Source organism: Hipposideros armiger, unplaced genomic scaffold (genome assembly GCF_001890085.2).
Source record: "Hipposideros armiger isolate ML-2016 unplaced genomic scaffold, ASM189008v1 scaffold_27, whole genome shotgun sequence".
Classification (NCBI taxonomy): Eukaryota; Metazoa; Chordata; class Mammalia; order Chiroptera; family Hipposideridae; genus Hipposideros; species Hipposideros armiger.
Genome location: NW_017731377.1, coordinates 4,502,304 through 4,516,749, shown reverse-complemented (window position 1 = coordinate 4,516,749; position 14,446 = coordinate 4,502,304). Strand labels below are relative to the sequence as shown.

The window sequence follows — 14,446 nt, the reverse complement described above, 5'->3', positions numbered from 1 at the left end:
TAACATTGGTTTAGAATTTTTCTTTACTATACATGGTTCAATTTTTGTGGTCTGGCAAATGCCCAATAGCCATTTATCTAGTATGCATACCTTTCCACAGCTGGATTTTCAAATATGATTATAAAGTTCATATGACAGAACTATCCTGAAAATAAATATGTCAGCAGGCTTTGCTTTATTTTATGCATTTATTCTGAATGTAACATAACTTGATACAAACACAGACGACACTCTTAAGACGTTTTGCCAGAGCTATTTAAGTGTAGCATCGTTTGAGATTGTGGAAGGTGATTTAGAAACACCTGGGTTGAATATTTATATCCATGCCTTAAATCCTAAAAGCCTACAGTTTTATAGTCCTTTCGGGGAAAGACAGGAACTACATTAACACTTGTTAGTGTAACATTAATGCATTGTTGAGAAAGATTTTGTAAAAAAATTTGAAAATGATGCAAAAAAAAAAGACAGGGAAGATTAAAAAGGATTAATGTCTGATCAGCCTTTATAGGAATATATTTTTTAGAATATTTCTTAGAAATATATCTTTTATATTTTGTGGCTTGAGAGCACGAAGTGAAGATGCATTGGAATAAAATTCTAAATATTATATTCAAATGAACATCACTATTTGTAGTAAAACTTAATAGAATGTTGAGTCCTATTAATGTTAAAACAATAATCAAGAAGATATCCTGCTCAAGCTTGCTCTATGTCCTCTTGGAAGCCCTGGCTTCTTAGCACTATTATTTCCACACTCTCCTCCTGGCCTCCCTCACATCTATTTGGTCCAACTTGATGCCACACAAGACAAAAAGCTTACTTAATTTGATAGACAATTAACTGATAGATGACTAGGGCAAAGGACAATAAAGTTTCTTCCTCTCTTTACCAGCAACATATATTTACATTTAACACCGATCATCTGGAGAGGCGCCTCCATCTTGTCAGGAAGAGTAATTTTTGGCCCTTGTAGCAGGAGTGCAGCAGTGTAGCTGGTGATGTACATATGTTTTTCAAAATGGGAAATTTCATAGGCTATGAGATAATACATTAGCCACAGGAAGTGCCAGACTTTTGAAAAAGCCCCTTCTTGTGGAGACAAGATAATCTTTATCAATAATAACAATAATACTAATCATTGCTAACATTTGAGTACTTACTCTGACTGGGCAGATTGGATTACATATATTATCATTACACATATTATCTCATTTAAATCTTCCAACAATTTCATTAGGTAGATACTTGTGTTATCCTATGGTACTGATGAGATTTCTATATCAATTTTCTATTGTGATTAACAATCTACCTCCAAAATTAGTGGCTTATAATATCAACCCTGAATTGAACTCAGACTCTGGGTAGTGATTTGAGGGGGGACTTTGCTGGCTGGTTCTTGCTCTTGACCAGGTTTAGGTGATCTGGCTGAGCTCTATGAGCTTGTGATCAGCTGGTGAGTCAGCTGGAGCCTTACTGGTTTATAAAGGCTTTAGCTGAGGCAACAGGGCCTCTCTACAAAGTTTCTCATTACCCAGCCTACTTACTAGCTCAGGCTTGTTCACATGGTCACCTTGGGTTCCAAAAGCTCCAGGGTGGAATCTGCAAGACCTCTAGAGGCCCAGGCTTGGAACTAGCACAGCAACCTCTTTTCTAGTGCTAGTGCATTCTGTTGGTCAAGAAAGTCACCAGGCCTGCCAGGTTTCAAAGGGTGGGAAATAGCTTCTTGGAAGGACTTCAATTGTGACTATTTTTGCATTGTTTCTGAGGTGGAGAGAGGTGTCCTGATTTCCCAAAGTTCACACAGTTAATAAGCAACTAGACTCTCACACACTGCTGGTAGATGGCACAGCTACCTTGGAGAACAGTTGGACATTTTTTGAGTTGTCTTCTTATTATCAAATTTTAAGAGTTCTTTATATATTCTGGATGCAAGTTTTTCATCTGACATATGTGTTGTGCATATTTTCTCCCAGTTCTTGGCTTGCGTTTTCGTCCTCTTGATGGCATTTTTTCAAAGAACAAACGTTTTTCATTTTAATGAAGTCCAATTTACCAATTATTTTCTTTTATGTCTTGTGCACTTGGTGCTCTGTTTAAGGTTGAATGAGTGAATGCGAAGTGGTTGAGAAGAGTTAAAGTGTAGCTCTAGCAGTTTAAAGGTATAGCCTGAAGTGGTCCAAATGTTTTGTTTAAAAACAAATCTTGCATTCGATTTAACAAAATAACCATCCTTACCTTAACATAAAATATAATGATTTACAGAGAGGTGAATTTATCTGATGTGCCAGGATAAAAACCCACATGGATTTCATGGCACAGGGCTGTAAACTTTTAGAACATAAGAACTCTAGGTTGGGAATCATAATATTGAATGGCCACTTGCCTTAGAAACTAACATTATTATTCATAATGATTCCAGTACAAATAAAAGCAATAAGGCTACAATTAAGAGGGCAATTGCTATTGTAGTTTGTATATAATATACACACACATATATGTATACATATAACAAAGTCTGTCTTAATCTTTTCTGACTATTGACTATATTATCAGCTTACTATGTAGATTCAACTATTCAACTGCTTAACTATGTCTAAGCTACTAATAAACCTTCCTGAATGAATAGCAGATGAACAACTGAATATAAATGAAAACAGATGCCTCAAAGAAGAGGATCCAGAATTGTCATCAACTCTTCATGATCACTACATGTTTTCTCTAACTAGCTCATATGCCCACAGCACATTGCCAAAGTTTATTGACTTCTTCCAAAATTTCTGTATGAAATTATGATGATGATCTCATAGAGTTCAGGATTACTGACTAGAGAGCACGCCTTCCCAGGATGTTTTTTCAAAGGAGCTGGTACCCCCAGGGGTGCTGGGGGAGGGAGGCACACATGCATTCGAGGACATTACTAGCCTAACCTCTGCTGTGTGATCTCAGAATCTTCCAAAGTTTGACTCCTTTCAAATCTGAAAATCTGGAATGTTTCCATGATCCAGAGACACAAGGCGAGCAGAAAAGGATATCCACTGACCCTGTATTTGGTGTCCACATTCTTGTGCCTTTAAGATATATTTTTAAAAATTGAAATATCAATATTGCTATGAATAAACATACACACAATAAAGGTATTCATGACACATGAGGAAAGATGGGTTCTTCTACAATATAAAGCACATAAAATAACATAGAACGATGGTTTCTGCTCTGGAGACATTTGCTTTCAATTTAATATCTGTTTAAATATACATATAAAATGTTTAAGAAACAGTAATAGGTTAGATGGTAAATAACTGAATGTGACAGGTAGGACTAAAATATAGTACTGAGTTTTTACCTCATTGGACAAATCCTAGAAGACACAGCATTCACTATGTATCTTATTTCTGCACACACATAAGATTGATTTAACTATTTAAATAATCTCGTGTTCTCTAGCCCTGATTCCACCTTGTTTTCTCTGACAAAAACTGTTGATTTACAAAGACAGCTGAACAGAGGGAATATATGTTCAGATACATATGCATAGAACTGCCAGAACACACACAGATGGCGGGTGTGAGGGGAGTGGTGATGGTGAAGGAGGGGTGGAGTTGTGAGAAGCACCCGTAATTATTATTATTTTGCATAGAATCAGATATATGAGTTAAAACATATGCCTATTTTAATCGCTGATAAAATTATAGCTAATTTTGATAAAAAATGTCCAACTCAAAATTTAATTCCAGGCAGCTGTTCACCAAACAATCATAACTATTTTATCTGTGCTTTTTATGTACTTATTTTTCTGATTGATTGTGCTAGTTATAGTAAACATTTACTTGAACTCTGTCATGTATCACAACATGTGACTAGAATAAAGACAAGTTGTTAGGGTTTAGTACCAAAAGTATTTGAAAATCTTAAGTGCTCATTTCTTCCTTTATGATGATTTCTGGTTTTATCTCATTCATGCCATTGGTTCTATAATCAAGTAGCTCACTAGGATTGCAATACAGTTATTCAAGTTTATGTATGATGTAGGAATATATTATTGCATAAAATCTTAAAACACAAGATTTCTTTGAAAAATCAGTGAATTTAGAAGCAGTAAATTTTAAGTTATGTATATTTGGAAGTGTTCTTAAATCCTGAAGGAATGTGTAGCATTAATATACACGACTGGATTTTTTTTTAAAGATTAAAATTTACTTTATTTTTTCCCAGTTTAAAATATAATAAATAGTTTTACCTCCCAAAGACAACATCTTTTAATACAAGTTCTTGTCTAGGATTTCTTGCGATGCATTTTTACTTAACTGTGACCATACTCTATACAGTTTATATCCTGATTTTAAACTTACAATCAAACATAAGTTTTTCCTAGAATATTACCAAAATTTCATGCATGTAATTAAAAAATCCAACCGACTATGTATAACTACTTTAGTTAACACCACGATGTTGTTCATTTGTTTGCTGTTATAAAAATGCTCTTGTGAACACCTTATGAAACTTGCACAAATCTCAGATTATTTCTTTTACTTAAAGTATCAGTCAGGGTTCAACCAGAGAAGGGGAACTCCGAGGAGATACACAGTAAGAGATTCATTGCAAAGAACGGGCTCACCTGATTCTGGGGGCAGCTGGGCAAGTGTGAAATCTGTTGGGAAGAGTGCTAGAAAGGACCAGCCAGAACTCTCTGGAACGGGCTGAAGCTGCTGTTCTCCAGCAGGATTTCTTCTTCTAAGAAGACTCAGCTGCATGCCAGGCCTTTTCACTGATTGAATAAGGCCCACTCTTATTCAGTAGGATAATCTTGACCTGCAGTCAATTGATTATGGACTTTAATCACATCTAAAAAAATACCTTCACAGCAACACCGACATAAATGTTTGTGAATAACAGAACTGTAGTTTAGCCAAGTGGGCTCATCAAAAGGCAATCAGGGTTAAATTTTCAGAAGTAGAATTACTGAGTCAACAAGAATGAATTACAAAAAAATCTGGTACATATATTCAAATTCCTTTTCTAAAAGGTCATCACAATTTTCTTTGCTTTCCCACTATATCGCTGTGTTTCCTTGGGGGAAGCACCAGGCTGCCTACCCAGTATACTATGGCTCAGCACAACAGTTGAGAGTGCCCCGAACATAAAAAAGTTCTAGCGTCTCAAGATAAGCACGTTTCCTGGCAATGTCTAAGGACCCTGCTTTCCCAGGACACTTTCTCCACGTCAGCATCTAGCCCCTCACCCCTGCCCCTGCAACCAAGCACTGTATGAGCCTCATTGAGCAACTCACCAGATCTATTTATAGGTGGGGGTATAAATTCCTATGTATTATTTACTCTTTATAGGAAATGTGTTAGGCATTATGGGGGGAGATTGAAGCCTTAACCGTGTCCTCAAGACGCCTAAAATTAATACAGCAATTTTCAAATAAACATTTGGCGTTATGTTCACGGTAAATAAAGTTCATTTTGTTACATTTCTCTAGGAAATAGGGCTAAATCATGTCTTGAAAATCTACACAATTGTACATAAATGTCAGACCTTTGTGAAGATCCTTGTTGTTTCAGTGGGTCTGTGCAGAGGTCCATATAATTTTATCTTTAGAAAGCTTATCGTTAAGCAGAGGTTAGTAGAGTGATAAATTGGATAGATTGGGGGTAAGCTTATTTTTTTAGTTAGATTCTTAGTTATCCTTTGTACTATTTTTTAATACCTGGACAAATAATCTAATCTCCCTAAGCCTCTGCTTTCTCACTTATAAAATGAAGATAATATTACCTCTCTTGTGTGGTTATATGAGGATTAAATGAGTCAGTACATATAAAACGAGTGGTAGACATGCGGCACATGATGTATTTGGATGCATGTGTGTGTATGAGTAGCCCCCCCACCACCCCATATTTTCTGCTTCCTTTCTGTCCCCCAGACCCAACCTTTCAAGCAATTCAGGGGCAGGACAGAAAGTGGAACTGGCTTGAATATCGTTCTTTTATTTCTTCAAAGCCTCAAACCTTCAGAGGATTTAGGTTTTGAAGAAAGCAGGAAAAGGGGAGGGGGGAGGGGCAGTGTAATTTAAAGACAGAGCTAGAGTGCCTTGGAAAACCGTCAAGGAACAATCGTTCCTCCAGACTGCGCAGAGGGTCCCAAAGCCGAGGGAGAGAAGGAGGCGCTTGCTGATCAGAGGAGCAGCGAGATCTGCATCCTCAGTGGCAGTGCCTGGAAAGCTGGAAGGGCTCCCAAAGGGGGGCCATGGCAGAGCCGCTGGCACCGGGCCCTTACACAATGTCACAGTAGATTCCTAAGGAGGCGTAAGCACATCTGCCACAGCTGAAGGAGCCATAATAACAGGGTCAAAGGAACACTGGTAATTGCAAGGATGGTTGCAGATGGGCGGAAGCCCTGATGTCGTTTCATGGGACCCCAGGACCAGAGCACAACTCTGAGTTGGGCAGGGACAGGCTCTCACAGAAGGACTGATAGGTTTCACAGTTGCCCAATGGGATAGGGCTTGGAAATCGAAATTAGGTTGATTTAAAAAATAAATAAATAAAGAGGTCTGACTTAGTTTGCTTAGCATAATAATCTCAAGATCCTTCCATGTTGTTGTAAATGGCATTATTTCATCTTATCTTATGGCAGAATAGTATTCCATTGTGTATATATACCACATCTTCTTTATCCAATCATTTATCGAAGGACACTTTGGTTGTTTCCATGTCTTGGCACTGAAAACAACAAAGGAACAAGACGAACAAATGAAAAAAACAAAAACTTATAAACACAGACAATAGTTTAGTGGTTACCAGAGGGTAACGGGGGAGTTGGGTGGTAGATGAGGGTAAAAGGGATCAAATATATGGTGATGGAAGGAAAACTGACTCTGGGTGGTGAACACACAATGTGATATATAGATGATGTATTACAGAATTGTACACCTGAAACCTATGTAAATTTACTAACAATTATCACCCCAATAAACTTTAACTAAAATAATAATAATAATAATAATAATAATAATAAAGAGGTGAGCTGCAACTTAACTTGTAAACCAACATTCACATCCCACACTCCTCAATCAAAAAGTATCCTTAATGACAACAATTTAGCTATCATTTATGTGGAAGAGAGTAGAAAAAGGAGCATTCTCTGGCTGGCATCTCAATACTTTCTGCTATCTTATGGGCCCTCCTTGATCAGTTCTATCTAATTTTAAGAATTTTGGATCTTTTCTTTCTACTGGTGTTTGCCTCCAAATAAGCTGAAAGTCCCTCTTATCCTCAAACAACAACCGCCAATTTCTCCTGATCCAACTATCCATCAAGTTCCTGTGTCTTTCCTTTTCTTCATGATCACATTTCTTAAGCGCATAGTCACGCTTGATGTGCCCACTTTCATTCCCATGCACTCCTCAGCTGATTACAGTTTGGCTTCCTTTCTCTCCATTGAGGGAAACTCTTTTTACTAGGAAGACAATGACTTCTGGCAGGCCAAGCCCAAACAATCTTTTTGTCCTGTGTCCTCTATAACCTTCAAGTAGCATTTGACAATGTATGCCATTGCTATGTGTGAAAAAGGCTTCTTTTAAAACTACTTTTTTGAGCAGTTTTAGGCTTATGACACATTTGAGAAGGAAGTACAGAGATTTCCCATATACTCCTATACAAGCAGAGCCTCCCCCGTGGTCAACATCCCCTACCAGAATAGTATTTTTTTTCTCTCTCTCTCTCTCTTTGTTTTTAACCAAGGACGAACCTACATTTAACCATCATGATCACCCAAAGTCCATAGTTTACATTAGGGTTCCCTCTTGGTATTATACATCCTATGGGCTGGACAACTGTATAGTGACATATATTTATCATCATAATATCACACAGAGTATTTGCACGGCTCTCAAAAGGAGGGCACAAAGCCGGCAATGTACAAGGGTGTATTTTTAAACTATCTATAAAGCAATATTGCTGGAAATAGAAGTCACACTACCTTTCCTTCTTGAGACCTACTCCAATAGTTTGTCTTCTACTATTTAGTTAATGCCCTTATTATGTTCCTATTCTCTTCGACTAAGGCTTACTCTGTCATTCCTCTTTCTTTCTTTTTCTCAATTGTCACATCCTAGAGGATGCTAAATCCTTTTGCTCCTACCTAAGAAATGTTTCTTAGCCATTCCTCTTCCTCCCAGTTTCTATTAGGATAGGACTATCTCATTTACATCACAACTAGAATATTTAATAATTTCTAATTGGTTTTCCTGTTACCAGACTTTCACAGTCTAGTGATATCTCACACTGTAAACCAAAGTCAATGATATGCGTATCTCTTCCATAAAGTTCTCTCTATTGTTTCCCATTCTTGTCTGTTATTGCCCTCAGGAAGAAATCAGAACACCTTTTATCAGGGTACCATCTCACAGGGGTCTCTGAATCCACAGAATTAGCACTCCTGGGGCTTATTGGACAAGCAAAGTCTTGGACCTTACCCTAGACCTACTGAAAGCAAAACTCTTGGCTCCAGTGATCTTGATTTTAGCAAGCCCTCCTCCAAGTGATTCTGTCTCTTATTAAAGCTGGAGAACCACTTCCTCACTGGTTAGAAGAGGCTTCTTGTTCTGGCTGATACCAGACTTTTGCAGCCTCTCCTGCATTTGCATTCCTCATGCATTTTATGTTCCTTTCTCATTGACCTCCTCCTAAAAATGCCAGACTTTAGGACTGTTCTTTCTGGTGGTGTGGAATACCACACTTGCATTTTTCTTTTCTTTTTTGGCAAATTGTTATTTCTTCAATGTCCATCTCAAATGCTCTGAGAATGCTGACCACCCTCAAGAAACATACTTGGTCTGTCCTCCATCAGCATTTTATTCATCTCTCTGTAATATCATTTACCATGTTACATTTTAATTTATATCTCTATATAATGTTTTCCTCCAAAGACTCTGAATTCCCTAAGTATATAGACTGTGTTTTGTTCGTCTATATCTACTTAATGCCTTACCTTGCTGTTTTGTTTGTCCTTTCTTTTTTTTCTCCCTCTTTGCACATAGGATTTAAGACAGTTGGAAAACATTTTTGAAATGAAGTTTTTCTATTAAGTACCGTAATGGTAATCAAGAACCTTGGCAATCATTACAGCTTTGTAAAGGTCTTCATCACATATCAGTGTAGTCCGTTTTCCATTGCTCTTTTTTCCACCTGTGTACATAAAATGACAGTAATTATTTGACAGGCAGCCTGATTTCTCTCATGCTTTTACCATATGTTGTTTCTATTCTTACTTTATACATGTGTCCCAGTGGGCCCCTTTATACAATTTCCTATGTGACCCCAAGATTTTGACAATAAGGTTTTAGTATTTCTTAGGTGATTTCTATCTACTGTTCAGAAATCCTATTGCTTTAGGTGCAGCTATTTCAATTCCCTCTCGTGGTTTTTTTGTTTTGTTTTTTAATCTGAGTTCCACTCTCAGGTGAAGGAACACCGTGTAGGTGAAGAGAAGGAATTGAGTGAAGGAAGCTCCAGTGTCACCACCTCAGGGTTTTGACCCTGTTTGATGGTCTCTTTTGCTAAAATATGGTTCTCTCTCCCTTTTCTCATATTTAATTCATTAAGATGATCATTGAAAAAAAAAAAAAGAGACCACTTTTCTCCAGAGAGTTCCTTGTGATCTTGTTTGCAAGAACTGCAATGGTGCCTCTGAATGGCCAAGGTGGTGCTGGGTGGCCTGTAGAGTGATGGAGAAAGTACAATCCCTCCTCTAAAGGAACTTAATAACCACAATCTCCCCATGAGGGGGATTTATTGGCATGTGTTCCCTGATAAGAAGCCTGGAGTTAGTTTACTCCATGTGAAAATGTATTACTTTACAACAAATGGAAGCTGCTATTTGCTATTTGCAGATAAGTTGGGGGTAGCTTTGCTACTATCACTATTGACTCACTATAAGTTTCTTCATGTTCCTACAGCTTGGAGCTAACACTATTTAGTAAATAATTTCACCAAAGCACCAAATTTAATTCAATAGCTTAAGAACTTAATGCAGTTTCAACTGGCAATTGAACTTTCACAGAGAGAATAATGTGCCTTTTTTTTCCAGAGAAATAAAGTTAAAGAATAAAGTCAATATAGATTATTTTAATTACCGATGAAGCAGGTTAAAATCTTTTTTGATTAATATCTAAAAAAATCTCAGCTAATAATTTTTGAGTGGACTTTTTATTTCATTACCAAGTATTTGATATTCCTTGATGACTTTCACAGATTTATTTTATATGATATGGAAAAAAAAACCACACTGCTAAGCCAGAAGCAAAGTGGCTTCTTAAATGTAATTTTCATTGTCATTGAAAGTGACAGATGTTTGACAAAACTCAGTGTTCACTCTGAACTATTACAGCAGTTTACTTTCCACCAGTAAGTACGATAATTCCAACTCAACACAATGGTTAATGTGAGAGTTTAGTTCATGAGCTAAATCTTTTAAACCCTTAACTATTCAATTTACTTTGTAAGGGGAAACCCGGGGTCAACCTGTAGTAGTTTCTTACAGAAAAGAAGCACAAATGTTATAATACTTTAAATTGTAGGTAAGTGAAAGACATAAAACTGATGTATTTCTGATGTTCCACTTCAAGATAATAACAATGGATCTATTCTTAAAGAAGTACATAGCACTGAAGCTCTGTGAGCCATAGCATCTACAAGGAGGATACATTTGGAGACCAGTTGCTTGAGGTGCTGATGTGTTGCCCATATGTCTCAATCCGCTGTAATGGGCCACTGAGGTCATATAATACATTGCGTTTTTCCCTGCAGGCTCTGAAAAATCCTCTTCCCTTCTGTGTCAAGGGCAGACAGAACCTCATCCTACAACAGGGCTCTTTACTTGAACTCCTTAGCATCTCCCAATGGCCAGAGGTTGTTAACAGCTGTCATAAATTTGTCATCTCTTTGCATAGCCAAATGTTTGCTCAACATTATGGTGTCTCTATTATCTATTCCATTGGTGTATCTATTATAATTATTCTGAAGCAAGAGGCTAATCAGCCTCAATCTGTACCTTAAAAAATAGAGGTAAGTGTAGGGCTTACTATAAAATTGCCTGGTGGGAAGGAAAGAGTATAGCAGTTTGTCTTCTACTGGAGAATTCCTGGGAAGGAGAATTTAGCCTTATATCATATTGTCTTTTCCTGCAGAGAAAAGAGGTAATCAAATCCAATGATACACAAAATCAACAACAGAATCTGGCTCTGATTTAGTTTTTCCTAGTTGTCCTCTCAAAAGTGTGCATCCTCTGAACACCCCAGGGAGTGCTGGCTGAGCCACTCAGAAAGGCAGTGAGCTCTGCCTTCTTTGCTGCAAGAAGGAAGGCTAAAACAGAAAGACCCAATATCTGGGTTTTATTATTTTTTTTCTAGACCCTTTCACTAATTTATCATTTTGAGTTGCAGCCAGATTCATGAACCCTTGCCAAAAAGTCTCCCTCATGAGAAGACTGGCTGTTAAGTTCCTTGTGGGGAGAAATGTATTTTCTCCATCATTTTATAGGCCATCTAACAACAATTTGGGCACTCATATGCATGTGGCATTCCTTGCAAACAAGATCATGAGGAACTCTCTTATCCTCCACCTAGTTTTCAGTGCTCGGTTACAAGGTTTGCAAGGCGTGATGAAAATAAAAGGCTGTTGATTTGAACACACACGCATATACACACAACACGCGCGTGTGCACACACACCCCTTCCTTCTTCCCTTCCTTCCTCCCTCCCTTCTTTCCTTCCTTCCTTCCTTCCTTCTTTTTTAAAATCCTGTTTAGCTAAATGGCTTTATTTAACTAACACCTTACAAGGATAGGTGGAGGGAGGGGCTACAAGATCCCTCTGGGGTCCAGATAGAAGGATAACAGTAAATGGACTTGGGAAAAAGAACTCCTGGGAAAGCCCCAAACAACACTAAGGGAAAAATGAAATTTTCTGATGTATGCGTACAAAACTGCATTTCACAACATTTTGCTAAAGGTTAATCCTGAGTGATGATTCTTCCAATGTTCATCTTGTTTTAATCCTGGTTCCTGAGAGTTTAAAAATATCAATAAAGCCACCTTTATTATAAGATCTATTTAAAGACACTTTTTCCTCTTATTTACATAACTGTAAAGTTAGCATAAAGTTATTATTAAATTAAACCCAAAAGTGTTTATTAAATGTGGGGACTGGTATTAACCTTGGGTATAGGCGAGGAGAAGTCCATTAATTTGTGTTGGTCTTAGAAGTACTTATTGTCTTTTCAGGGAGAAAATATTCACAAGAAATAATACAAAATAGTATATAGTCAAGTCTCAAAATGTGTATTCTAGATGTTCAGAAAATTGTGTTGACCGTTGGTTGCCATAGAAAGTCTCGTGAAACATGTGTGAGTAGGAGCCAGTAAAACTGAGTATTTTTACAGGCTTCACCCCTTACCTCCAGAGTCATCGTGGGAAAATTTCCTAACATTTTATTGCCAAAGAGCACTCATCTGTAAAGTGGGGACAAAGATATTTGTGAAGGGGATCAGGGTATGCCACCCCCAAATATGCCACTTTGGCATATTGATTATTTTGAGCTGAGAAACAGCAAGTGCACAGAGCCCTCTGCCTTACCTTTTCTACTTAAAAGTAGGGCATTAAGTTTCCCCCTTCCTGTACCAAGATGAGGAGAACAACCCTTATTACAAGCGATGGAGAGCTGGCACCAGAGGAGTCTACATAAACAAACTATACTAAGATAAACCTTACATTCTATTAGTTCTCCCAACATATTTTCATATATTTATTGGCCCCTGTTGAAACGGTCGATAAGCCCCTGAGTATAACCACTTGATTGAGTTTTTCACTTGTTTTCTGTGAAGCTCCCAAGCATGTCAAAATATTAACATCAATAAAAAATCATATGCCTTTTTTTCTTGTTAATCTGGCTTTTGTTAGTTTAATTCATAGGTTCCCAGTCACTGAGGCTAAGAGGATACAGCAAAAGATTTTCCTCCCACACTTGCTACGGATTAAGTGAGATAAACTTTTGAGAAGTCATTTGTTCCATCCTAATGATTTTCAACATGGCCACACCAGACTTGTCTCATTCAAATACAGACATAACGTAATACAGTTAGAAAATATCCTACCATTTGGTCCAGCGTTCTTCTCTGTAAACTATTCCTGCTCAGAAAACATGTTAATAAGTGCTGGGAGTGTATCAGCTAGTGACTTCAGAGGAAGGGGAAGCTGCTATGCATGAGGTAAGAGGAGGAATGTGCTGTTTTGCTGCTGAGGACAGGGTCCAAAATAGTGTGGGGGAGAAGAGGAGACACAAGCCAGCAAAACAGAAAAGCAGGTACTGCAGAGAAAAAGAACCAGGAAAGAAACTTCTGGAAGTAAGTGGTAAAACCACTTCTGGAGGTGAGAGGTAAAACCATTTGCCCAGGAGGTAAATGGTTTATATTGTCCTGTTCGCAAGTGATGTGTTTTTGCCCCCCACACAAGTGATGTGTTTCTGCCCCTCACCTCTCCAATCATCAGTAATCACATAATGATTACCAATGTTTTGGTTCAATTTCTGAGGAACACAATACAGGAGCTATTTTATATCCAGGTCTACATGAGGCAGCACCTAATCAGCATGTGTAGAATAAGAGCCCAAGAAGCACAGGAAGTCATAAAAGAGTAAGCTATCCAGAAATTAGCCAACAATCATGGAATAGCTCTGGACTTCTGAGGCAAATGGAAAGAGGTTCAATCCAGGGTTTATCTAGATCACCAAGGGTCAGATAAACTCCCATATGGAATATAACTTAAACCAATTTGTAAAGACGCCAAGAAAGGGTTCACCATGTTTTAAAGTCAGTTCCAACAGTGAGCAGTTATTTTTAACATCTAATGAAATTCTTCAGTTTAAATCCTTCATTTTAAACCAATAGTAACCCAAATCTTTTTTTGTTCAGCCATACTAATTCAGGCTTGACTTTTCCTAAATCAAATACATCCCCATGGATCGATTACTCTCACCTACATAGTCTTCAGGGAAGAAGAATAAAACTACTCTATCAGAGACCATGATGACACAATATTCTTTCAGAGGAGTCGCATCATAAATCTATTTTTGTACCCTTCTTCTCACACAGGTATTTTTAAAGTTATGATCCACAGTTCTGTTTTTTGCAACTTCAGCTACAGAGTCAAGTGTCATTTAAAAAAATTTTGCAGAAAAATTTCTTCCTTCATCCAGTGACAGTTTGTCTCATTTTGGCCATCTCCTCCCTTATTCTTTAACTGAGCTCTCCTAACTGAATTATGCTCCAGGTGCCCGATCCCTCCTCTGATTGTCTCTATAATTAAAACTGAGTGTATGGGACAAGCTCCCACTTAAAGCAAATCCAGACTGAGCCAGCTGCAATGGTATAAGTCTTATTGATGCAGGAAA

General features: G+C 37.7%; 1 long non-coding RNA gene across 1 annotated transcript; it reads right to left on the bottom strand.

The window, feature by feature from the left end:
* Positions 1-6,688: 6,688 nt before the first annotated feature.
* LOC109379529 (uncharacterized) lies at positions 6,689-13,209 on the bottom strand. Its single transcript, XR_002123221.1, has 3 exons — positions 13,152-13,209; positions 8,992-9,188; positions 6,689-6,722 (listed from the first exon to the last, which is right to left on the bottom strand). It is a non-coding gene; the product is annotated as an uncharacterized LOC109379529 (long non-coding RNA).
* Between the last annotated feature and the right edge of the window lie 1,237 nt (positions 13,210-14,446).